This window comes from Muntiacus reevesi, chromosome 11 (genome assembly GCF_963930625.1).
Source record: "Muntiacus reevesi chromosome 11, mMunRee1.1, whole genome shotgun sequence".
NCBI lineage: Eukaryota > Metazoa > Chordata > Mammalia > Artiodactyla > Cervidae > Muntiacus > Muntiacus reevesi.
The window spans coordinates 61,688,474-61,714,402 of record NC_089259.1 but is presented as its reverse complement, the minus strand read 5'-3'; the positions used below and the strand labels follow the sequence as shown (position 1 = coordinate 61,714,402).

General features: G+C 37.4%; 1 protein-coding gene and 1 pseudogene across 1 annotated transcript in view; one reads left to right on the top strand and one right to left on the bottom strand.

Moving 5' to 3' along the window:
* GPC5 (glypican 5) overlaps positions 1 to 25,929 on the bottom strand; it is a 746,923-nt gene that overhangs the window by 543,255 nt on the left and 177,739 nt on the right. The window lies entirely within an intron of this gene.
* Positions 18,725 to 19,167, top strand: LOC136144404 (large ribosomal subunit protein uL24-like; annotated as a pseudogene).

The following is a 25,929-nucleotide window of genomic DNA, read 5'->3' as shown; positions in this document are numbered from 1 at the left end:
TCTAACCCAAAGTCTTAATCAACTCTAAAATTCTAACTTGAGAGAGTAGTAGCATATGCAACACAAAGTGATATAAACAAAGTACACATTCTGTTACAAAAAGACATGGGGAATGAGGGAGAACCAGTAGCAAGGTTCTTGCAGGCATTGAAGCAAATGTTGGTGCCCCAAGGATTGTAAAGTGGCAAGACTGCTGTTGTGACCAAACCACTCTTTGTCTCTCCAACCTAATCATATGCATCTGTTAAATGGAACACTTCTCTTAACAATGCAATCTACCCCTATACTACTCTTCAACATTATTTAAGCCCTACAGCCATCATGATGTTCATATAATTGGTAATATTGGTAAAGAAAACTATATTAATTTCAAGCTTCAGCAGAAACACAGAAAGAGATCATCATTTATCAAGTGAAATAAAGAAAGTAGAGAAAAAATTATTACTCTCAAAAGGGTGAAGAAGGTATCATAAACAACAGAGTGTACCTGATTGGAAGAGTGAGCTAAATTAGGTGATTTGTTTTAAAAGCAATTCCTAGATTTATAGGACTTTGGTAAACATTTATTTTTTATCTAATTCAACTATAGGTATAAACTCAGTTCATGCCAAGGTTATAGAAGGAAAAAGGAAATGATTCTGCCACAAATCAGCTGTACGACCTAAGTTAGTATCTTATCCTCTCTCTCTTAGTTTCTTTAACCACTAAGAAAAATTGAAAGAATGCATTGGGATAGACAACTTCAAAGATAACTTGCCATTTGATTCTATGTCGCTGTGTCTTTTTCAAAACCCAATCTTTTTTTAATACTTCCTAAGGGGCTCCAAAATCAGATTCCAAAAGTGAGGTCTGAAGGAACCCAATAAATGATGTCTTCATTCCTTATCCAAATTTGACACTAATCAGATACAGACATCAGGGTCAGGCAGATGGAGAACAAATGCCTGTTTATTATTGATAAAAGAAAGGACGTATATGGCTTGGGTGTTCAGATGACAGGACTCACTAACTCCATCTTCCTAATTCCCTGTGGTTGTATCCCACCAGTCATGGGCACAGCTGTACCCTCAGAGGCCTCTCTGTGGGAAGCTGCCTTGGTAAATCTTAGTCCACGAAGGCCCAGAACAGAATGTGTGCTCTCTGAAGGCTGTCAGACCCAAAGGAAAGGAAAGAGGAAGGACCTGAGCTCAGTAGGTTCAATTCTGTCTCCAACTCCACTGACCAGATAAGTCATTTCCTTCCTCTGAAGGGCAGAAGTGAGGCAGAGAATAGACAGAGATTCAAGTTGTTATTCTAACAGATCTCCCTCTATGTGGATAGGAGAGGGAAAGGGAAGTAGCCAAGGGGAAGGAAGTCCCTTCACCCTGAGAGTGCTCACAAGTCTTCATTTACTCAGTTGTGAAGCAGCAGCACGTTCACTCTCCCAAATGCATGGGGACACTGTCGGCAAGTCAATAACTGCAAATATATATAACATATATACACACACATAAACACACACACACATACACACACATATATATTTTACTGTGTCGTGACTGCTGAAGGCTCTGAAAGGGCATGTAATTTCTCTGTCTCTCTCTGTCTCTCTCTCTCTCTCACACACACACGCCTAATTAAATACAATGCCATTCAGTACTATGCTGGAGACTCATTCCATATTCTAATTCCAGTCCCAAATGATATCCAGCACTACTGCCCAACAGGTCAAAAAGTTTTCATAACAAAACTAACAACATAAAGACATCCCAAATTTGAACATAACCTCCACTACCAAGTTCTCAGGAAAAAAGAAATTGTCCAAATATTTAAAGTTCAAGGTCAAATTCTCTTGCTCTTAATTATTGGTGTTGAAATCTCAAACGTAAAGTACATTATGTGTGCTGTGTACTCAGTCATGCCACACTCATTGCAACCCCATGAACTGTAGCCCACAAGGCTCCTCTCTTCATGGAATTTCCCAGGCAAGAATACTGGAGTGGGTTGCCATTTCCTTCTCCAGGGGATCTTCCTGACCTAGGGATCAAACCCACATCTCGTGTCTCTTACATTGGCAGGCAGATTTTTACCTCTGAGCCACCAAGGAAGCCCTAAAATACATTGGAAGATCAAATACAAGTTAACATGCTCCAATTTCCCCTTCTCAGTCTCAACCAGAGAAACTCTTGATGACTCAATTAAACCAGATTCCTTCAAGTCCATCAAACCAAGCTGTCTTCCACAAAAAGCATCTCCAAATTTAAATTAGTTCACCACCAAAACCACTTATGGCTCCCTTTCAGAGAGTCTGAAGAGTTAATAGACCCTCACAACACTGTCAAGGCAGTGACTCACAAAATTTAGAAATCAAGGCTATCCCTGACCATTAGAGCAGCTGTTCCAAGAAAAATGAATTCCTAGAACTCAGGACTTTGGCGAAAAATTAGAGCACCACCCCTAGGGTGGTGTCTAGGGGAGGAGGAGAATATCTCCAGCTTCAACAGGATGCCATCCATCTATTCCAGATGAACAGAGAAGATATGTATGTACAAACACACACACACACACACACATACACACACACACACACATACACACACACACACACTGAGAACTGAAACCCAATTGAGAGCAATTTTGCATCAGGAGGTTAAAGTTGTCTGGTTCCAAATTGGGAAAGGAGCACGTCAAAGTTGTATATTGTCACCCTACTTATTTAACTTATATGCAGAGTATATCATGTGAAATGCTGGACTGGATGAAGCACAAGGTGGAATCAAGATTGCAGGGAGAAATACCAATAACCACAGATATGCAGATGACACCTCACTTATGGCAGAAAGCCAACAGGAACTGAAGAGCCTCTTGATGAAAGTGAAAGAGGAGAGTGAAAAAGTTGGCTTAAAACTCAACATTCAAAAAATGAAGATCATGGCATCTAGTCCCATCACTTCATGGATATAGATGTGGAAACAGTGACAGACTTGTTTTTGAGGGCTCCAAAATCACTGCGAATGGTGACTGCAGCCTTGAAATTAAAATACTTTTGCTCCTTGGAAGAAAAGTTATGACCAGCCTAGACAGCATATTAAAAAGCAGAGACATTACTTGCAACAAAGGTCCATCTAGCTAAAGCTATGGTTTTTCTAGTAGTCAAGTATGGATGTGAGAGTTGGACCATAAAGAAAACTGAGCACCAAAGAATTGATGCTTTTGAAGTGTGGTGTTGGAGAAGACTCTTGAGAGTCCCTTGGACTACAAGGAGATCCAACCAGTCAACCTTAAAGGAAATCAGTCCTGAATATTCATTGGAAGGACTGATGCTGAATAGGAAGTTCCAATACTTTGGCCACCTGATGCAAAGAACTGACTCATTGGTAAAGACTCTGATGCTGGAAAAGATTGAAGGCAGGAGGAGAAGCGGACAACAGAGGATGATATGGTTGGATGGCATCACTGACATGAACTTGAGCAAGCTCTGGGAGTTTGTGATGGACAGGGAGGCCTGGTGTGCTAGAGTCCATGGGATTGCAAAGAGTTGGACATGACTGAGCAACTGAACTGACACTGATACTATCCTCTCTCAGAGAATGGTAGTCTTATTTTCCTACAAAATTTAGAGATACACATTGGTGGCAAACCCAGTCACCAAGTCTCGTTTACAGTACTTTCCTGTTCCTTCCTGCATAATCAAAGCTTCTTAATCTACTTTTGTATTTGAACTCCATATTTCTAGCACTTTAGGCTTAATTGAAAGTAAGCCCCATGCTAGACCATGGTGGCTGTAATCACTAACTTTTCCCAGGGCACTATTAAAAAAGAAATCTGTTTCTGTTTTTTGTATATTTTGCTATACAGTTGGCCCTTTTTGGTTATCTATTTTAAATACAGCAGTGTGTACCTGTCAAACTCCCAGTCTTTCCCTCCCAGTAACCAGAAATGTGTTCTCTGAGTCTGTGAGTCTGTTTTTGTTTTGTAAATAAGATCAATTATTTCATTTCTTTTAGATTCCACATATAAGTGATTCCATATGACTTTTGTCTTTCCCTGTGTGATTTATTTTACTTACTATGATAATCTCCAGTTCTATCCATGTTGCTGCAAATAGCATTATTCAATTATTTTTCAAGGCTGAGTAATACTCCATTGTAAACATGTACCACATCTTCTTTACCTGTTTATCTGTTGATGGACATTTAAATTGCTTCCAAGTCTTGGCTATTGTAAACAGTGCTGCATCGAACACTGGGGTACATGTATCCAGAAACCTGCCTTTGAAAATGTTACCACACATTTACCAACCACAGAAATGCCTCTTCAGACCCCCAAGCAGGAGACGTAGATGGTCTTTCTCAGACTTGTGACCCTGGGTGCTAAGTGAGGACAAAGCCCTCTGCCATGATCCTCCAATGACCCCTATTTTAACAGTGCTTCATTGTTCCAGGAGTTAAATAGCTTTTCCTTTGGCTATATATTTTTCTACAATCTGGACTATGTGTCTAAAATTTTCTTTCTCTGTGCTGTTTTTTCAAGATGACTCAGCTAAGTTTTAAATGATTTTCTTTGCTTTGAGGTTGGCCCCTTTCCTTCTCTAACTCAGGTAGGCCAGCACTGCTTGCTGTGTTCAAGAGTCTTCTTTCCATTATATTTCCCTTTGTTTTCTGGCCCAGATATTTTATTTTCTAATATAACCCTCTCCTTTTCATCTCCTATAATGAGATTAAGTCAAGAAGTACTGAGAATAACAAAAGTATCCTTTGAATGACTAGCCCAAGATTGGATTCAAACTATCATTATCTTGCCTAGATCCCCTCTAATGAGCCTATCTCTCTTGCTGCTTCCCTTAGAATCCTAATTCTATATATCTCTTAGGTTTGTTCCCTGAAGACACAGGAGATTCCTAGCATGACTTACGATGACTGTGTCACCTTGCACATCAATCATCTAACAACTCTCTGATCATTTTACACCACTATTGTCTTCCTCTCTTCAACATGCCCAGATTTTTACACTTATCTAACACAGTCGGCATAATCTCAGGAGTCCTACTACGATCTTTTAAACTTCAGCTTTTTTCCCACATTGTAAAGATTTTTCATTTTCTATTTGTGTTCTTATATTCTCTGCTGAGTAAATATTTAAAAAATCCAACTCTGAAGTAAAATTGAAAATTTCTTAAAAAAAAAAATATATGTTGGTTACAAAGTCCAGGGTGAGAGGGAAAAACAGCACAAAGCTTTTTGATCAACAGTCTAAAGTATAAGGATAGATGCCACTTCACAGATGAAAGTATAAGCACCAATAAGGAACAGTTGACAAATTAAAAAGTATAGCTTGAAGATGTATAATTAATGTTCTGATAGATGTATAAATTGTGAAATAATCACCACAGTATAATCACCTCACATACTTAATATGTTTTTTGGGTGAGAACACTTAAAACCTACTCTACTAACAAGGTCAACTGTACAATACCATATTACCAGTCAAGGCTATGGTTTTTCCAGTGGTCATGTATGGATGTGAGAGTTGGACTGTAAAGAAAGCTGAGCGCTGAAAAATTGATGCTTTTGAACTGTGGTGTTGGAGAAGACTCTTGAGAGTCCCTTGGACTGCAAGGAAATCCAACCAGTCCATCCTAAAGCAGATCAGTCCTGGGTGTTCATTGAAAGGACTGATGCTGAAGCTGAAACTCCAATACTTTGGCCACCTCATGCGAAGAGTTGACTCATTGAAAAAGACCCTGATGCTGGGAGGGATTTGGGGCAAGAGGAGGAGGGGACAACAGAGGATGAGATGGTTGGATGGCATCACCAACTCGATGGGCATGAGTTTGAGTCAACTCCGGGAGTTGGTGTTGGACAAGGAGGCCTGGCGTGCTGCAATTCATGGTGTCGCAAAGAATCGGACACGACTGAGCAGCTGAACTGAACTGAACTGAACTGAACTAAGCCATGGTTACACTGCTGTAAACCCCCAGAATTTATTCATCTTGCATATCTGAAATGTGTACCCCCAGGCCTCAGGCCCTGGGCAACCATTTTCTACTCTCTTTTGAGGTTTAGCTTTAAAAGGCTACCTCTCAAGAGCTCCTTTACCCTTTTAGATTACTTGCTCTAGTTGGCTCTCTGAAATTTTGTCAGACTTTATCATGCTTAGTGTTTGTGATTTAAGACCTAATGGATCGTCATTTCCTGGTGCCCCCGAATGAACTTTTAAGAGGTTAGTTTCACCCCCTTTGCTTTTCTCACCATCTCAATTCCCTTTCATCACTTTCCAATTGGTTCTCTAAGCTGCCAGCAGTTCTCTTTAACAAACTCTCTCTCTCCTTCCAGCTGAATCAGCCTATCTTCTCCCCTTTCATTCTATTCTCCATTATTGCCCTGATAATAAAACTGATGTGAGTTTTCCAAACTCTCTGATTCCTCCTTGAATCCCTCAACAATTCTCATGTATCTAGAAACAATCACAGGAGTTTTTAATTACCAGTTCCTTCATGTTGTCCTAATTTTAGTAAAAGGACTTGAAACCTCTCCCTTAGCATTGCCCATCCTCAAAGAGTTTACAGCTAGCACCTCTCAGTTTTGCTCAATGACACATGTAGTTCCTGGTTGCCTTCAGATTTTTTTTTTTTTTTTTTTTTTTTTTTTTTTTTTTTTTTACTGACGCACTATTTGTTTTGAGGACTAAAACACACATTTTTAGTGTGTTCATGCCTGTTTGCCACTTGACAGCAATACCAGGCTTGAATTGAGCCTGTGTGTTCAGTTCACACCAGCAGCCCACGTTCTCTAGCCTCCTAAATGGCTAGTGCTTTTTAAAAGACATATCCTGCTTATTTGCCAGAATAGAAAGTCACATATATTTAAGCAAAAACCACAAAATAGAGCATTAAGCTCTAGAGGCAGCAGCTGCTGCTGCTGCTGCTAAGTCGCTTCAGTCGTGTCTGACTCTGAGCGACCCCACAGACGGCAGCCCACCAGGCTCCCCCGTCCCTGGGATTCTCCAGGTAAGAACACTGGAGTGGGTTGCTGTTTCCTTCTTCAATGCATGAACGTGAAAAGTGAAAATGAAGTCACTCAGTTGTGTCTGATTCTTAGCGACCCCATGGACTACAGCCCAACAGGCTCCTCCATCCATGGGATTTTCCAGGCAAGAGTACTGGAGTGGGGTGCCATTGCCTTCTCTGCTACAGGCAGCAACCCATGCTAATTAAGCCAAAGGCATGAAGTTACCTGACCAGGCTCCCACATTTAAAAAACAACCAAACACATTTTTGAAAGGGGATAACACAAGCCAAAAACCCAAGTGATACTTATTTGCTAATATCTAAACCCTTAAGTTACCTATCAGGTACATATTAATAATTTTTAACCCTAAATTCCACTCTCCCTGTCTTTCTCAGGTTTTCTGGCCCAATAGTCAAGATAAAGAATTCTAGCTATTCCAGTAAAAAGATCCCCTGGTCCCTGGTCAAGTTCAGAAACAATTGAGATAAAGAAGTCAAATAAATAGAGACAAAAAGAAAATGTAACCTATTGAAAATAACTCATATTTGAAAATCACTATTATTGAAAATTGAAAAGTAATTATTCATTGAAAAGAGTAACATTTACCATATTGACCTGTGGTTAAGCCAATGGATTAAGAGAACAAAGCCATGTGCAAAATGTTAGGGAAGATCACTTTCCTCCTACGTCTTACGGAGGGTCATTCAATAAAGTAACTTCTTGACCTCCTTTCTTTTCTCCTCTCAAATCTCCCCCAGAGGAAGAAATGTGGATTTTCTGACTAGAAAATTTCAGAGCAGGTGCTGGTCATGGATGACTCAGTTCTTTTTTTCCTCACCCACTGTTTGGCAGCAGGTCTGCCCACAAAAAGCATGCTCTTCCATTCTGTGAAGTAGAGGAGGTCCTCCTATGGGGAGATCTGATATTTTTCAGAGCAGTCATTGCAACTGGAACTAAATGTGCTCAGTCTTTCCACTGCGAAGGCAAACTGTAAGCAAACCTACTTGACTAGAAGACCCAAAGTTCCTAAATTCATCTGTATCAGTAATAAGACTACGTTATATTTGTGTGGCTTTATCTCTAAATTGCTTCTAAACCTGTGTAGAATGAGGAGAGAAAGATGAAGTGTTATTATTTATTGAGCATCTTAGACCTAATTCTGTTTTCTCTAACCACCTACAAATAACAAGCAAGCATACATCCACTATTTAAGTATTCCATGAAATCTTATCTGAAAAATAATCCTTAGAGGTTGCCTTTCAATGTTAATATAAAATCTGAGTAGATGGTAGGCTTCCAAAGAGGCAAAGCAGTTTCTATAATATCAATAATATTGGAAAGAAGCCCTAAAAACTTTTCTAATTTTTGAAGTGTGTCTATTGTTATTTTTGTCTTTAATACAAATATACCTACAAGGAGTCACTAATAGATTCCTAATGCTTGAATGAGTATATTGGATCAAGATCTCCCCAGAAAGGGAAAAATTAGTGGATAAGGGAAAATTCTGTATCTGGCAAGATAAGTGGTCATTAGAAAAGATCACAGAAAGGTAAAAATGAGGTGCATAAAATGCATATCCCAAACTTTACAATGTGGTTCACCAGATACCACAGAATTTTCCTTAATACATACTATAGCTTTAAAGTCATTTTTGCATGAATGTACCGTTTTCCAACTCAAATGCCAAAAAAAGAAAGAAAAAAAGGTGATTCAAAACAATAAGCAAAGGTAACACAAGGCAGTCTGGGTTGCCACTGACATTTTTTAACTTTCTCGGAATTTCTTTCTGTTTGAACAGCTTCTAAGGCCTAGTTTCCTTTGAAAAATTAAATCATTCCTTCCTGGATGTATTAGATATCAAACTTATTTGGCCTTTCTTACAAGGAAGACACTATGATGGGATGAAAGGAGAGTTAAGTTCACAATCATGAGGTCTGAGTTTCTATCCTATAGGAACTTTCCATCTAGAAATCTTAGTTTCCTCCTCTATAAATAAGGGGTCTGCACAAAATGGTTCCAATAATACTCCCAGCTGTGACCTGCTTTACTGCCAAATAAATGATTTATTTACACAAAGATGTAATACCTAAGAAGATGACCGCAAAAACAACAGAACAAAACAACAAAACCACCCGAGTTCATAGATGCAGAAAATGGACTTGTAGTTTCCAAAAGTGGGACAGCAAGGGGCAGGGAGTGGTGAACGAATGTGTGAAGGAGGTCCAAAGGTATAAACTTTCAGTTATAAAATAAGTCAAGGCGATATAATGTATTTACAGTATAGTGACTGTGGTTATAATAACACCATACTGCATATTTGAAGGTTGCCAAGAGAATAAATCTTCCAAGTCCTTAGCACAAGGAAAAAAAAATGGTGTAACTACCTGTGGTGACAGATGTTAAACTAGACTTATTGTGGTGAATATTTTGTAATATCTATAAATATTGAATCATTATATTTTACATCTGAAACTAATATAATTTTTGTGCCAATTATAACCACATTTTTAAAAAGAAAGATAAACAAGACTCTAAGAGGAACCCTATCAAAAAAAAAAAAAAAAAGACCAAAATGATGATGCAATAATGATGATGTTTCTTGAGCTCCTCTCTTGTCAGAAGCCAGGAAAGCCATTTTATACATCTTTTATTCCTAACTGCCACAATAACTCTCCATTTTAGGTATTAGATGAACACTTCAGGGAACAAACCTTCTGCTTTCCAGTGTACATTGCAACTTTGCTACTCAAACCGAGGCGGGTGGGCAATGTACTAATACTTCACAGAACTGCAAAATCCTGGGCTCCACTGCAGACTTACTGAGTCAGAATCTACTTTTGAATAAGATCTCTATAGCACTGATTTCATGTTAAGGTTTGACAACCAATGAGTAGGTAGAAAATGCTATGAAAGGAAGAGAGATGAACCTAGCCACTGTGTTACTTACTAAAGCAACCAAGACAGAGAAATTTGACAACTTGAAAGTTATCACAAAACTGGAAGTGATAGAGTTGAAATCTTGTCTCATTTCAAAGTCCATGTAGTTTCCCCCATATGATATTATTTTCCAACTGGAATTTAATATCTTATATCTTATTTTACTTCAAGTGATAGGTAATTAGGTAGATATATAGTAGACAAATAGATAAAAATGATAGTAGATATAGACAGATACAGTTACCTAATATGTACAACCTAATTGCAAAAATGTGAATTCTGACACTCTAGTCTATACTGTCCTCCATTTGAGACAAATTAAAACTTCAGTTAATACCATTTTTTGTTTATTCTTATTAATAAAGTAGTAACAATAGCTATTGTAAATTACTGTGATGACCTAATAGAAAAAATTAAGCCCACAACTAAGACCAAGAAATTAAACAGGCTAAAAACACTTTAATAACTTACATTATAATAAGATTATGCTATGGTAAAGTTCAGAATGCTGAAATATAGCAATAGGGAACTGTGAGATAATATCACACAGAAACCACCACAGAAAATAATTAACTACTTTCATCAAGAGAAAATTATCCTATTAACATGGTCTCTTGTCGATTACAGAAAAATATAAAAATTGAATTATCTTATTTGAATTTATTAAACTTCTATAAATTGTAATTAAAGAAGGAGTTCTAAAACATAATGTTGGAGTGCTGAGTACAAGTACTTTCCTTTATAACAAAAATAGAATTTCTGTAGTACCAGTAAACATCTACTTGTAGTAATCACTTAGAATTACATAATATATTGAGGTTGAAAAATACCATTAGGAAGAACATAATATTTTATTACACCTTTACATCATCTCCTCCAGAAGGCTATATGGCATCTATTGCTACATGAAAATTATGTCCTTAGTCATTTCATGAAATCACATTTTACAAAAATTTAAATGATTCCAAGTAGACTAACTTCATTTTGTATTTTAAGTACATGTTTCAGGATTCAACCTAATTATAGATCTCCCTAATATGGTACTTCTATTATGGTAAGGACAAGAATAAAATAATCTTTTTTATTATTATTCAAACATCATCTTTAGTGATTCAGATTTTGTACCACAGATAAATTCCTTCCTATATGCATCCAGAAAAGGACAGTCAGTCAGTTCAGTCACTCAGTTGTGTCCGACTCATTGTGGCCTCATAGACTGCAGCATGCCAGACTTCCTTGTCCATCACCAATTTCTAGAGCTTGTTCAAACTCATGTCGATCGAGTTGGTAATGCTATCAAATCATCTCATCCTCTGTCGTCCCCTTCTCCTGCCTTCAATCTTTCCCAGCATCAGGGTCTTTTCCAATGACATAAGATGATCTACTGGAGAAAGGAATGGCAAACCACTTCATTATTCTTGCCTTGAGAACCCCATGAACAGCATGAGAAAAGGACGGATAAAATCTAATATCTAACAGGAAACACTGAACAAAATCCTTCCACAAAGAAAAAAATAAAGCTATTCACCACATACTTGGTGTGTTCTTGCTTACAGAGCCCTATTACATAAAGTAGTCATTTGATTGTCACAACAAAAACCCTCTAGGTAGGTGGAACAACCATGATGATTCTGTTGTATAAATTGAGACTCAGAGAAATTCAGTAATATGTCCTAGACCTCAGGTCAGTAGGTGCTGGAGTCAGGCCCAACTTAGGTTTTCTCTGTCTCCACTAATACACACTGCCTCTATTTTAGAAATGTGCTATTGACTTTATATGTCAAACTGATATATGATGCTGATTTGTGTACATTGTAACAAATACTGCTCCATGCTACTAACCTTGAAACACAAAATTTGAAAAGATTCTTTCCCATAAAAAGATAAGTCAAGGTTTCTTATATTCTAAGATTTAGCCATAATATCAGGATTTTCCTAAGGAAACCAGTTATTGCTTGATAGCAAAATATGTTCAGTTTGATATTAGCTGGGCTCTTAAGCAATTAATGGGGCCACTACCACTTCAAAAATACACCATTAGTGAAACGATAAAACCTGCTTAAAATTTGATAAGAGAATAGCTTCATGGAAAGTAAAATTGAGGTTTCAAGAGAAGGAAAACTGGTTATTAAGTTCATAGGCTATACAAGGCACTTTTTGGAGAATTGATCAATGCATTACTGTTTTCAATGACAATTTTATACAAATATATATTTTATAAAGAATTCACAATGAGTTGTGATTAGAGGTTCCAATAAATTTCCCCCAAAACAATGTGGCTAAAGAAGTAATTTTAGGTTTTAAATAGTTATTCTCATACTTTTTCTCCCCAATTTTTGCTAGGATAGGTATTAATACTTGCTGAGCTTTCCTGGTGGCTCAGTGGTAAAGAATCCACCTGCCAATGAGATGAGACAGTTAGATAGCATCGCTGACTCAACGGACATAATCTGAGCAAACTTCCAGAGATAGCGGAGGCCAGGGAAGCCTGGCGTGCTGCAGTCCACCACGGAGTTGCAAAAACTCAGACAAGACTTAGCAACTGAACAAGATACTTGTTTAAATCAAGGACTTCATTGTTCAGAATTCATAGGTTTTAAGTTAAACCTATAGTCTGTTGTTACTACATATATTCTCATTTTACTGTTCTTTTTTTTCTTTTAACTTCTTTTTACTCTTGTGTGTGTGCTAAGTCGCTTCAGTTGTGTCAGACTTTGCGATCCCATGGACAGTATAAGGCCTCCTCAGACTGTCATTTTGCTTTTTTGCATTTCTTTTTCTTGCAGATGGTCTTGATCCCTGTCTCCTGTAAAATGTCACAAACCTCCGTCCATAGTTCATCAGGCACTCTGTCTATCAGATCTAGTCCCTTAAATCTATTTCTCATATCCACTGTATAATCATAAGAGATTTGATTTAGGTCATACATGAATGGTCTAGTGGTTTTCCCTACTTTCTTTCATAGTCAACAAAAGAGTCTGAAATGCAATACTTGGATGCACTCTCAAAAACAACAGAATGATCCCTGTTCATTTCCAAGGCAAATCATTCAATATCACAGTAATCCAAGTCTATGCCTGACCAGTAAAGCTGAAGAAGCTGAAGTTGAATGGTTCAAAGGACAAATAAGATGTCCTTTTCATTATAGGGGACTGGAATGCAAAAGTAGGAAGTCAAGAAATACCTGGAGTAACAGGCAAATTTGGCATCGGAGTACAGAATGAAGCAAGGCAAAAGCTAATAGAGTTTTGCCAAGAAATGCACTGGTCATAGCAAATACCATCTTCCAACACAAGAGAAGACTCTACACGTGGACATCACCAGATGGTCAACACCAAAATCAGATTGATTATATTCTTGGCAGCCAAAGGTGGAGAAGCTCTGTACAGTTAGCAAAAACAAGACCAGGAGCTGACTGTGGCTCAGATCATGAACTCTTTATTGCCAAATTCAGACTTAAATGTATACATTAGGACTCCTAATCTACCCTTCATGTTTGTTTTATTTGGCTTCCTAATTCTCAACATTTTATAATTTTGTTCAGAGTTGTAAGTTATTTCTTCCACTATATCATGCTGGCCATTAATTATGATCTCAAACTGGCAACCTTCTCCTTCAATTTATCTCCTCAATATTTTAATTTCTTTTTAAAAAATTTCAGGACTTTTTTAGGTTTTTGTCTTTCTGATTTTACTTAAATCCTCATGCAGAGAAAGAGGTAGTAATGGAAATACAGAGGAATATAATGAAAAGAGTACGTCTATTCCAGCATCTCTATTTTGTTAGGATTGTCACCTTGGGCTGTTCAGACTGTTCTCTGTATTTTCGAATCCCTTCTTCACTGATGTTTCTTTTCCCCAGCCTACTCATGAGCCTCAGGGCACGTAAAGAACGGCAATAATCTGATGTATTTGCTACTGGAAAATCAATACCCTCTCTAGGTATGTGAAAGAAGCTTCTTCTCTGCTGGTCTCCTTCATTGCAAAAGCCGACAAAGACTTGAGAAGTATTAAGTAATTCAACAAAGATCGTACAGATAGTACACGGAATAGCTATGCTAAGAAAGAGACTTCTTTTCTTTCTTTTTTTTTTTTTTAACAAAGTTATTGTAATTTCCTCTACTAAAGCATCCATTTTTACATTTTTTGCAATTTGATGGTATCAACAATAATGAGCCCACTTCCCACACTTATATAAGTGCAATTAGCATTGCCTCTTCAACTAGAAGTTGGTTGGATTTGCAAGGGAATAGTTCAGGATGTGAGTAGGTGACAAGGAGTCAAGAACTATGAACCTGGAAAGGCGAGTGGCTAGGAGGAAGAAATGAAAGTGTCATAGGGAGGCCTCCCTCAGGGCCAGGTTAGTGAAACTCAAGATGACAGCAGGTAGGCCTAACTCTCATCGCACTATGAGCATATGTGTTAGGAAGGGAGGTGGTTACATGTACTTTGAGCTTTATTGATATCCCCTCTCTACTCTTGGGCTTCCCAGGTAGCATAGTAGTAAAGAATCTGCCTGACAATGCAGTAGACACAAGAGACACAGTTTCGATCCCTGGCTCAGGAAGATACTCTGAAGATGGAAATGGCAAACCACTCCAGTATTCTTGCCTGGGAAATCCCATGGACAGGGGAGCCTGGTGGGCTATAGTCCAGGGGATCACAAAGAGTCTGACAGGACTGAGCCTGTGTGTGCATGTGCACACACACACACATACACACTCCACTCAGGGGGAAAGGAGTGCAGTGACCAAGAGGGTGGAGTCAGACAGGCTGGTAGACTCAGACAAGGCTAGCCAGCTTTTTCACTCTCAAGGGCCTATAACTCGTAATATACACTATATAAATATGCTCAGGATGTCAACTGTGCTGAGAGCTTTCTAAAGCACAAAAGCCTATCACACAAGACAGAGATGCCTGAAGATCCCACTTGGCCCACATGCTGCTGTGCAACACATCAACTTTCTGGATTATTTAACACTACATTAGAAACAATTCCTGTTTCTTAACATTTATGAGAAAAACATTCATTCAATCTATGTTTAAACTTATTCATAAGAGTTTGTCAACATTTTGACCAGGGAACATACATCAAAATCCTGAAACAGAATGCCCTAGCAAAAAACAACATAGTAAATGTACTGTGCATGCGTGATCAGTTGTGTTGGACTCTTTGTGGCCCCATGAACTATAGCCCATGAGGCTTCTCTGATCATGCGATTTCCTAGGGAAGAGCACTGGACTGGGTTGCCATTTCTTCCTCCAGGGGATCTTCCCAACACAACAATCGAATCCATGTCTTCTTCATTGCAGGAGGATTCTTTACCATGAGCTACCTGGGAAGTCCACAGTAAATGCATTGCCTACCATATGAAAAGTCTTAGAAAACTTTACATACTCTGAATAAGCAATGCCACCCATCTGCCTTTTGAAAGTACCAAACACTATACACATGATGGTTAATCTCAGACAATATATTAACTAATAAGCAATTGATAATTTATGGCACACCAATATGATAAGATGCCACTCCCCAATTAAAATGAACGGTAGGACACTTAATTAGATGTGAAAATACCAGGCATGGGAAGAACCACAGATTCACATACATCTTGCTTTCTCCTCTGTTCACTCCATTCTCAGACAAGCTCTCTCCTACTAACGGCAAGTTGGCAAAGATAACGGTCAACGACCGCAGAATTTCATTTTACTCTGTCAGACACAACCATGGAAAGAGAGCTTCTCTATTCAAAGAATAATTGAAAAGAAATCCAAGAAGTTCTCTCATTAGCTCTATTGTGTCTCTCTGCAGCTGAACGAAAGAACCATGAGCTTGGCCAAGCTTTATGACATGCTCATGCCTAGCATCAATGTTATATACTGAAATGAATGTGCTGTTATCTAGTGAAAAGGACAAAGGATTGCTAGATCATATGGTAATTCTATTTATAATTTTTTAGGAATCTCCACACTGTTTTCTGAAGTAAATACATAATTTTATAATTTCACCCAGTGTACAATAATTCCAATTTCTTCACATTCTTGAAAACACTGGTCTTTTTTTTTTTTAATAATAGTCTGATTTGAAATCAGAATCTCAAAGAGATATTAGCACTCCCATGTTCACTGTAGCATTATTCAGAGTAGCCAAGATGTGAAAACAACCTAAACGTCCATTAAAGGATGAATGAATAAAGAAAAAAATGGCATAAAGAAATATTATTCAGTCATAAAAAGAAGGAAATCTTGCCATTTACAACAATAAGGCTGAACCCGGAGGACAATCTGCTAAGTGAAATAAACCAGTCACAGAAGGATCAATACTGCCTGATTACACTTACATAAATTATTCAAAATAGTCAAACTCATAGACACAGAGAGTAGAATGATGCTTGCCAGGGATGGGGCGCAGAACATGGGGAGCTGCTACTGAACATCAAGTTTCAGTAACACAAGACAAACTCTAAAGATCGACTGTACAATGTTGTATCTGTAGTTAAAAATATTGTACTGTATTCTTAAAAAGTTACTAAGAGGGTAGATTTTGTGTTATGTGTTCTTACCACAATAAAATAAAAATTTTAAAGATATAGCCAAAAGCCAATAAATGAAATGGAATATAAAAGCAATGGGCTTCTCTGGTAGCTCAACTGGTAAAGAATACACCTGCAATGCAGGAGACCCCGGTTCAATTCCTTGGCTGTGAAGATCCCCTCCAGAAGGATAGGCTACCCACTCCAGTCTTCTTGGACTTCCCTGGTAGCTCAGGCAGTAAAGAACCCACCTGCAATGCTGGAGACCTGGGTTCAATTCCTGGGTTGGGAAGATGCCCTAGAGGAGGGCATGGCAACTGACTCCAGTATTCCTCCCTGAAGAATCCCCATGGACAGAGGAGCCTTGCGAACTGCAGTCCATGGGGCCACAAAGAGTCGGACATGACTGAGCAGTTAAGGACACACACACACGTAAAAGCAATATGGATGTGGGACAAATAGCAGATTTTCAATATTCTAAGGAGAAAATGTTTATATTCAGCTCGGAAAAACTTCCTACTGGACAAACTACACTTCATGTTTGCTGGTTTTAACTGAGGTTCCTTCTAACTAACATGGTAAGTCAGATATGGTAGAATTATGTGGACTGCTTCCTCACACAGAAGACCTCTTTCAGATGTCAGGGCAATGCTGGATGAAGACGACTCCAGCTACCGACATCTCTGCTATGTTCAACTTTTAGTACCAGACCTGTTAATGGCCTGGAGGAGATTTTCCAAAAATGTCCAACTATAAAGTTTATTATTACAAAAATTTTAAGCATATATTGTCTGTCCTCCAACAATTCAGCAAACCAACCGTGAGATTCAATATAGCAAATGCCTCAAACCAAACTAAAGTTTTACAAAGCAGTAGCCATGCCCAGTAGCCATGCCTAGGTGAAACCAATTTCAAGCCCTAGACCAATTTCATCAGCATTAGCTACAAATAATTCCAAACATTAAGTGACAAAGCAAGAAGTCTTAGAATACAAGGAAAAGACTACAGGGCCTGACAGCCAACAGAGTTGAGACATGCAATAAAGTAGCATATTTTTGAAGAGCAGAGGGATTGCGAGTAACTAAGACCATCTTACTGTACAGGAGATGCCAAGGGAGATAAATGAACATGACAACTTAGCAAAGAGAAGTAGAACATAAAGGTCTCCATATGATGGCAGTGAGTAAAAGTTGTAGCCCATCTTCATCAGTGTCCAAAGAGGAAACACCATGAAGTTATTTGTCATTTTAGCAAAACTCTTGTTCATTAATATACATGATATCTACACTACTATTTTCATAAATGCAATAAAAATGAACATAAAAAATTATGTTCATTTTGTAATTTCATTTTTCTATTGATATTAATGCCTGTCTTTAGGGTGAAAGTCAAAGTAGCTCAGTCCTAACTCTTTGTGACCCCATGGACTATACAGTCCATGGAATTCTCCAGGACAGAATACTGGGGTGGGTAGTCTTTCCCTTCTCCAGAGGATCTTCCCAATCCAGGGATCAAACCCAGGTCTCCAGCATTGTAGGTGGATTCTTCACCAGCTGAGCCACAAGGGAAGTCCAAGAACACTGGAGTGGGTAGCTTATCCCTTCTCCAGGGAATCTTCCTGACCCAGGATTTGAACAGGGGTCTCCTGCATTGCAGGTGGATTCTTTACCAACTGAGCTATCAGGGAAGCCCAAAATATATATGCATTTAATTGCATCAGGTCTTCATTGGGTCATGCAGGATATTTTGTTGAGGCACATGGACTCTTTAGTTATGCTACAAGGGCTTTCATAGTTGCAGCAGGCTGGTTTTGTTGCTCTGTTGCATGTGGGATCTTAGTCTCCCAACCGGGGATTGAATCCATGTCCCCTGCATTGCAAGGCAGATTCTTAACCACTGCACCACCAGGGAAGTTATCTTTAGGGCAGCTCATCATGCTCACAACTGGAAAATCTCTGAAACAGTATTATAACATTTACTTGTCTGTTTTTGATTAAAAGTGAGAATAAATTACATGGTGATTTTAGAAATGAAAGAAGCAATCCCACAGTAGTTAAAGCATGATTTGGACCAGAAGTTTTGTAAAAGTAAAGGCATAGGAAAGATGGAAGGGAAGACATCAAGCCATTATTAAGCACCTACTCACTCAGGCACTAACTAGGTATTTTATACCTGTTACCTCAGTCAGTCCTTCTGATAACCCCTTTCAAGATATAAGCTTTTGCTCTTCCCTTCTATGGCCATTGCTGAAGCGACAGAGGTCAAAATGAAGTTCAATCCCTTTGTGACTTCTGACCTGACCGAAGCAAGAATTGAAAAAGGCATTTCAATGTGCCTTCCCACATTCGCAGGAAAATTATATCTTCTCCTCTTTCTAAAGAGCTAAGACAGAAGTAGAACATTTGATCCATGCCCATCCGAAAGGATGATGAAGCTCAGGTTGTACGAGGGCACGACAAAGGGCAGCAAATTGGCAAAGTAGCCCAGGTTTACAGGAAGAAATACGGCATCTACATTGAACCAGTGCAGCGGGAGAAGGCTAATGGAGCAACTGTCCATGTGGGCATTCACTCCAGCAAGGTGGTTATCACCAGACTAAAACTGGACAAGGACTGCAAAAAGAACCTCAAACGCAAAGCCAAATCCCACCAAGTAGGAAAGGAGAAGGGCAAATATAAGGAAGAAACAATTGAGAAGATGCAGGAATAGTCATCCTGTCTACAGCTTTCATTAAAACTGCTAAAATGAAGGGAAAAAAAAAGATATAAGCTTTAGCTCTTCCAAGAGAAAATTGAGGCCAAGAGAACTCACTTAAAAATGTGTTGTAGATTTTATGGCTACATATGAATCAGTGTGATTTGAACAAAGGAATAAATTCCATGGACATAAAGTCCTAATTGTACACATTCATACATACACATGCAAACTTTTTAAACATGTATTTATGTTAATGTATACATATATGCCATTGAGGAAATATTACAATAAATTGGAAAGCCTTCTCTCTTGGTTGGAGAAAACCTCCAAAGCAGAATACTTACAAGGTTTTAAACTAGTAGAATATCACTCTTTTTATGAAGATCAGCACAACCTTGTAAAATGTTTGTGTATGTGAGACATTTCCAGGTCTTAGATTTTCCTGCAGTTAAATTATGGGATGGTTCCCACAGGTCTGAATTGTTTGCTGAGAAATAAAGTGATACTTGACTAAAAGCCATGGAACCAACTGAAATCCTTCCCTGCAGTAGAAAGTAAGTAAAAAGCCTCTTAACTGGTTTCAAAACAAGACAGATTCTAATACAACGGGGAGAAAGTTGAAAAGAGCAGACTCTCATTTTAGCAGCTGAAGTCAATAGTGGCTATGGTGAGCCTTCAATTTACGATATATTATAGTGGTTTTTACTCACTGCACAGGAGTTGAGGGCCCACTACACACAGTATTAAATTAAACAAATATGTTTTGAACATGTTTTTGAAAAGGATTAAAAATCCTTCATTTAAAAATGCATTGGCAAAAGTAAGGTAATTAACCTTACTCAAATTTTTGAATTATTTTAATAGCTGATTGTGTTCTTTCAAAATAATAGAGCTCATAATTAATTTCCCTTATACTAAGTTATCTGTAATATTCTAATGGTTTTTCAGAAGTTTAAGTATTTTTTTTCTAAGTAAGTTACTTCTCTCCTCTTTATACTACTCATTGAATATTAAAAATAATAGCTAAGACTCTATTAGGAGAAGAATGCTGAATTTGTTCTCTTATTTTCTGTAATCACAGTAATAGTAATAATAGGTTTTACTTATTTGTTTTATTGCATACCAGATACTTTTCTATGTATTTGATAAAGATTATTAGGACTACTTCATTTAAAGCCACAACCCTGTAAATTATGCAAGAGTATCATTCTTTACAAATGAGGAAACTGAGGATGGAAAAATTTCCATGATTTGCCTAGTGTCACACAGCTGGATGTCAAGTAGTAATGACTTCAGAACTTCAACAATGAAATTACTGTTGAAATTAAATTCTAATTGAATGAAAATAATACTGTGAGATGAAAAATACGTTAATAAAATATGTAGGTAAGGTCTTGAATGTGATTGTTAAAAAGCAATAAATACTCAATATCATATACAGATATCATATACTGAGAAATTACCAAAAGCTGCCAAATTTAAATGAATCATAATGCTGATGTTCTGAATTTATATAGTATTTCATAAAATATCACTTAAAAGGAAAAAAAGCTTAAATGACTGGCAATTAAATATATGATCTGTTATTTTCAGGGCTATAATGATAGTCTTACACCTAGGGATAGACAAAATTATTAAGCTTAAATGCTTGAAAAAAATGACTCAGAAATTTTTAAAAATGGGAAGAGAAACAATTTAATTCAGCAGGGAAAATTACAAGTCATAAAAATCCTTAATGAATAGAAGATGGCAAAATAACCAGGTAGATATAGTGATACAGAAATCAAATTATCTTTCTTAATGACATAATCTGCATTTATAGTGTTACTGTTAGCATCAAATTTCCCGAGGCTTTCCCATAGTTTATCAAGCCCAGAGACATCTTTGTTGAGAAACACCGGGAAGCTCCCTACATTCCTACGCAGAATAGATTCGCTTTATAGAATCATTTTACCAAGGCTTGATCTGTTTTGTTTGAAGAAAGGTAATCTTAAGTAACTCATAAGAGTTTTAGTTCTTCAAAATTAAACCAATCTGATAGAAATATTTGGTGTCAAGATGCCCAGTTCCATGATGAGCTAAGAATAAGCAATTAGTTCTAGGAACTTGCTTGCCTAGAAATTGTATTCTACTTTCTTCCAAGGTATTATACCACCTTCACTACAAGATTATTTTAATGATCAGGAAATTAGTGCAAATTCTTTTTTTCCCCTTTATTGTCTTTATCAGTACACATCCATACAACTGATGGATTAATTTTAGTAACATTTCAATCAGTTCTTTCTTGGAAGCGTCAAATCTTAGTAATAAACTTGGTTTTCAGATTAGGTAGATCTGTCTAAATATATCTTTCCAGGTCAGCCTATAAACCCACCAGTTAAACACATGAAGACATTCTAGAATTATAAAGAAAAGGGGGAAGGGGGAAAGTGATTAGTAATAAACATTTTAGGATGAATTAATTATTGATTTTTTTCTTCAACATGTAGTTACTCTGAAGAAATGATAAATGTAAAGAATAAATGACAGAAAACATTGATACAGGAAACTCTCCAGGGCTAATTTTGGGAGCAGAGACCTTCCTCTACAGTGAAAAACCTAAGAATACCCATAACATCCTACAGTTGTAACCTCCATAATTTATGGTAATTGTCAATTCTCTTGACTGTAACTCCAACCAGAACATACACTCTGTATGTGAGGAATTACAGTTCTTCAACATATGTCTTCTCCTTTCCTTCATAAATTATGCAGTAAAATAAGACTCCATTTTGAATCTCCTTTAAAACTAAATGAGACAAAGTAGGATTTTTTTTTCCTGGCTATTAGGATATGAGTGAAAGTGATATGGTAAACTTCCAAGTTATACCATTTCCTATCTTTCTCCATCCCTAGATTAGAATGTGGACATGTAGACATAAAGTCAACTATCTTGTGCCATATACATGTCCGTAATCTAGGGTTATGAGATGGTGAAGAGACTGAAAGAACCTGCATTCCTTAAAGTATTCACTCATAATCTTATGAAAGAGACAAATAAACATCTGTCTTGGCTGAGCTGAACCTGTATCTTAGTTAAAATCCTATGGGAGAACAGAGCACTGATCAGTGTGCTGAGTTTTATATCCTCAGTGCTTCATGGTGGGTCAATAAATCAATGAAAAGATGTCTGACAAATTTAGGATGGATGCATGGATAGAAAGATCAATGAGTGGTTGGATTCTGTCCTGTCCTCTCTCTCAACACTCTGGATGATGTCACCTACTCTCATAGTTCTAGATACAATGACTATGTTTATCATTCCCACTTGAATCTGTCCAATCCCATATATACCATACATCACAAATCCTTATATCCAAAACCTAACTGGAAATTTGGATGTCATGGTTCAAAGGTCTGCAGACTCAATATGTCAAAGCTGAGTTTTCATCTTACTCCTCCTCTTGTAGTTCTGTGAAGTTGCCATAACACATTTCCCAAAATTTTCCATTTTTCAAAGATTTTAGGATTTTATAATTCTGTATAAGAGTATATTACATAATTTCCCAACTAATATCTTAAGTGCCCTAAGTGCCAAGTGAAGTGGAGATATCAATATATCTTGAGTACAGTGTATTGGACTTGAACTCAACGTAGCCCACACAACTGTCAGGTATGATTATCATATCCATTTTATAGACAAAGAAACTGAGGTCAATAGAGAGTAAATAATTTGTCCAAAGTAACCCTGTTAGTATGTGGTGGAGCTGGGATTTGAATCCAGGATTGTCTGAATACAAAGCCCAATTTGTGCTATTGCACTTGCCATTCTGCATTGTAACTTCCTGCTTCCTCATCCACATCACGCAACAGACTATCGTTTCCATGAGGGTTGAACTATTATAAACTATAAACATTTCCATTATTTTTTTCATATTTATTACTAACACATCAGTACACATTCAGTTAAAATCCTTCTGAAAACAACAAAGAAAATAAATGAGACTAAAATATGATCAGCTTAACATCTAAGAATATTGTAAGTATCTCATTATATTGGACTGTATTTGTCTCCCTCTTTTTTACCCTGACAGGAGAGGTATTTGTGTTTACAACTCTCTAATATCCTGGGTTTTGTTTTCCTGTTTTAACCCATGGGTGTTACCACCTTCTAATATCCTAGGTTACCTTTTATTTTTGGACATTCCACTTTCATCTCAGTACTGTTGATAGAATTAGGTAGAGCTATATACATTTCCTTCTTCATATTTGCTCATAGAATTTGTACAATTGTAACATTTACTTTTTCTCCCAAAGCTGAATGCTGGCAATGCAGAGATGTGAGGATAGTCTCAAATGACATACAGCTTAGTGAAATCTAAGAGATTGGACTGTCCTACTGCACTTTAATGTGATGTTGCCTCCCTTCTGTTGACGGTAGGTTTTGTAATCTACCGTATGTATATTAATACCCCAAAAGTACTTAGAAAAGAATCAGGCATATAGTGAGGGCTAGATAAATGTAATATATCATTCATGTTATCACAGTCACCTGGGTAAATTCTAACAACTTATGAAAGGAGATGGGCTGTCCCAGCCAGACAAGACTGTCATTGATCTCTTGTTTAGTACTCTCCACCTTTGTATGAAATACGTTTCCAAAGTTGTAAAAAAAAAAATACAATAGTAAAAGCTAGAGGCAAAATGGCTAAAGAACAGGTAGGCTTCTGTTGTCAATGCAACAGCTGTCATTTAAATAGGGCTCACTAGGTGTGGCTAGAACTTAGAGAGGTTTAACAGGCAAGAGATGGATCAGAGTGGGTTCCCACTGCAGGCAGTGCAAGAAGTCCAGGCAGGTGGACAGGCAGCATCCCAGAGCCCAGTAGAACCATCAGGAAGGAAGCACAGAGCATCAGAGAAGTCAGCAGAAAGCAGTGAAGCAGACAACCTGGCTGAGGTGATGGATGCTGAGACAGTCATGACGTATTAATCAGGATTGTTGTCACACGGACTATAGACTTGAGTGACAGTCAGGATCACAGTTCTCAAGGAATTAGATCTGGTAAGGAACCACACCATGGATATAGACACATGAGAATAATCCAGGTGCCCAGAAACTGACATTGGCATATAAACCAGGAGCTTAGACCTAAACAATGATGAAAAATCCTGATTGGAGTTTGTAATTAAAGAAGAGATAGCAATAGACTGACTTTCTGATGAACCGATAACCAAAGATTCTTTAAGTTTCTTTAACTGGAGCTAAGACTAGTGAGGAATTGAACCAAGCTATGGGCAATAAAAGGGCTTGGAGACTGAGAGGAAAGCCCGCTACATTTTATCTCCATCCTTTCAAATCAGGACCTTGGGTAAAGAATATGTGTTGTCATATGAGCCGAACAGCTTAGATCTCTCAGAGAGTTATCATAAGAACTTTACAGAAACAAAGATGCTTTATAACTGCTTAGCAAAAATTTTTACTTTCTTCTACTAGTTTTCATTTGTCAAATCTCCTCATCTACATAAATCTAAAAATCTTCAGGCTATCACTTTAAAACTCAATGTTAATATGCCCTCATTAAGGAAGCAATTTAGTTAACTAATGTCATTATATTACTGAACAGTCTAACCAATTTGACAGATTTTTCATAACCACCCAGTGGGATCTAGACTCCCTGGTAATTTCCAACAGACATGCTGATAGAGGGAAAAAAACAAATTTTATAAACACTGTCACTTTGAAAATCTCAGTTTCTGGAAACTAGAATCAAAAACCTCATCCCTTCACAGACTCTATCCTTCAACTGGACAAAAAACCTCAAGATGACTCAAACTTTATGCAATCCCTTTAATTCCAAGTGTAAAACTCTCCACTTGCAAGAACTCCTTGCCACTTATAAACCATTAAACAGAAAAGGCAGAAATAATTTAAGTGCCATTATTCTTTTAATTTAGAAATTTAGCATTAGCCATACTTATTCATACTTAGAGTAGCTCTGGGATGACACGAGTAATAGCAGCTTTTGTTTTTATTTCGTAGATGAATAAATTAAAGAGGAATTAAATGAAATCTAACAAAAGAATAAAGCTGCGCCTGTAGCAAGATGATTTAGGAAACAAAAGCAACCAGGAGATGAGTGCTTCAGACCCGGAACCACACCCACTAATGAACTCCTGATGGGAAGCTGGCATGACTATAGCAGCACTGCTAGTTTTAGAGTTAATGCCTTTTCCTTAATGGCCTACCCCTTTGTCAGCAACTCAAAATGTAAGATATGAGGAAAAAATGAACCTGACATTTAAGGAATGTGGTTAAAATGAATTATGGAAGAAAGTGTACAAAAATAAAGTTACCTTCAGAGGCAAAAAAAAGAAAGAAAAAAAAATCCTCACATTTATAGTTTTTCAGAATGACAGAAAGTTAATAATATTTATATCTGTGGGATGTAAAAAGTTGGGGGATTTAGCAATTAGATGTGCCGAGGTTTTATAATCAATTTAAAACCTGTCTCCTTACTGTTCTGAGACAATTAGAATGTATATACTGTCATTAGGTGCTGAATAAAAGTCGAACACCTTGATAACTATCCCAAATGGTGCCTTTGTAATAAGTATTTGCTCACTTAATAATCACCATCAGCTGACACCATTCAATAAACATTTGCTGAATAAATGAATTCCACATATGAAGGTATACAAACATGTAGCTTTGAAAAATTTTGAAAAATGAGGAAATATCTTCTAAAAAAGTTACAAAAAGATTCATGTTGAATTTAAAAGAATATTTTAGTCTTT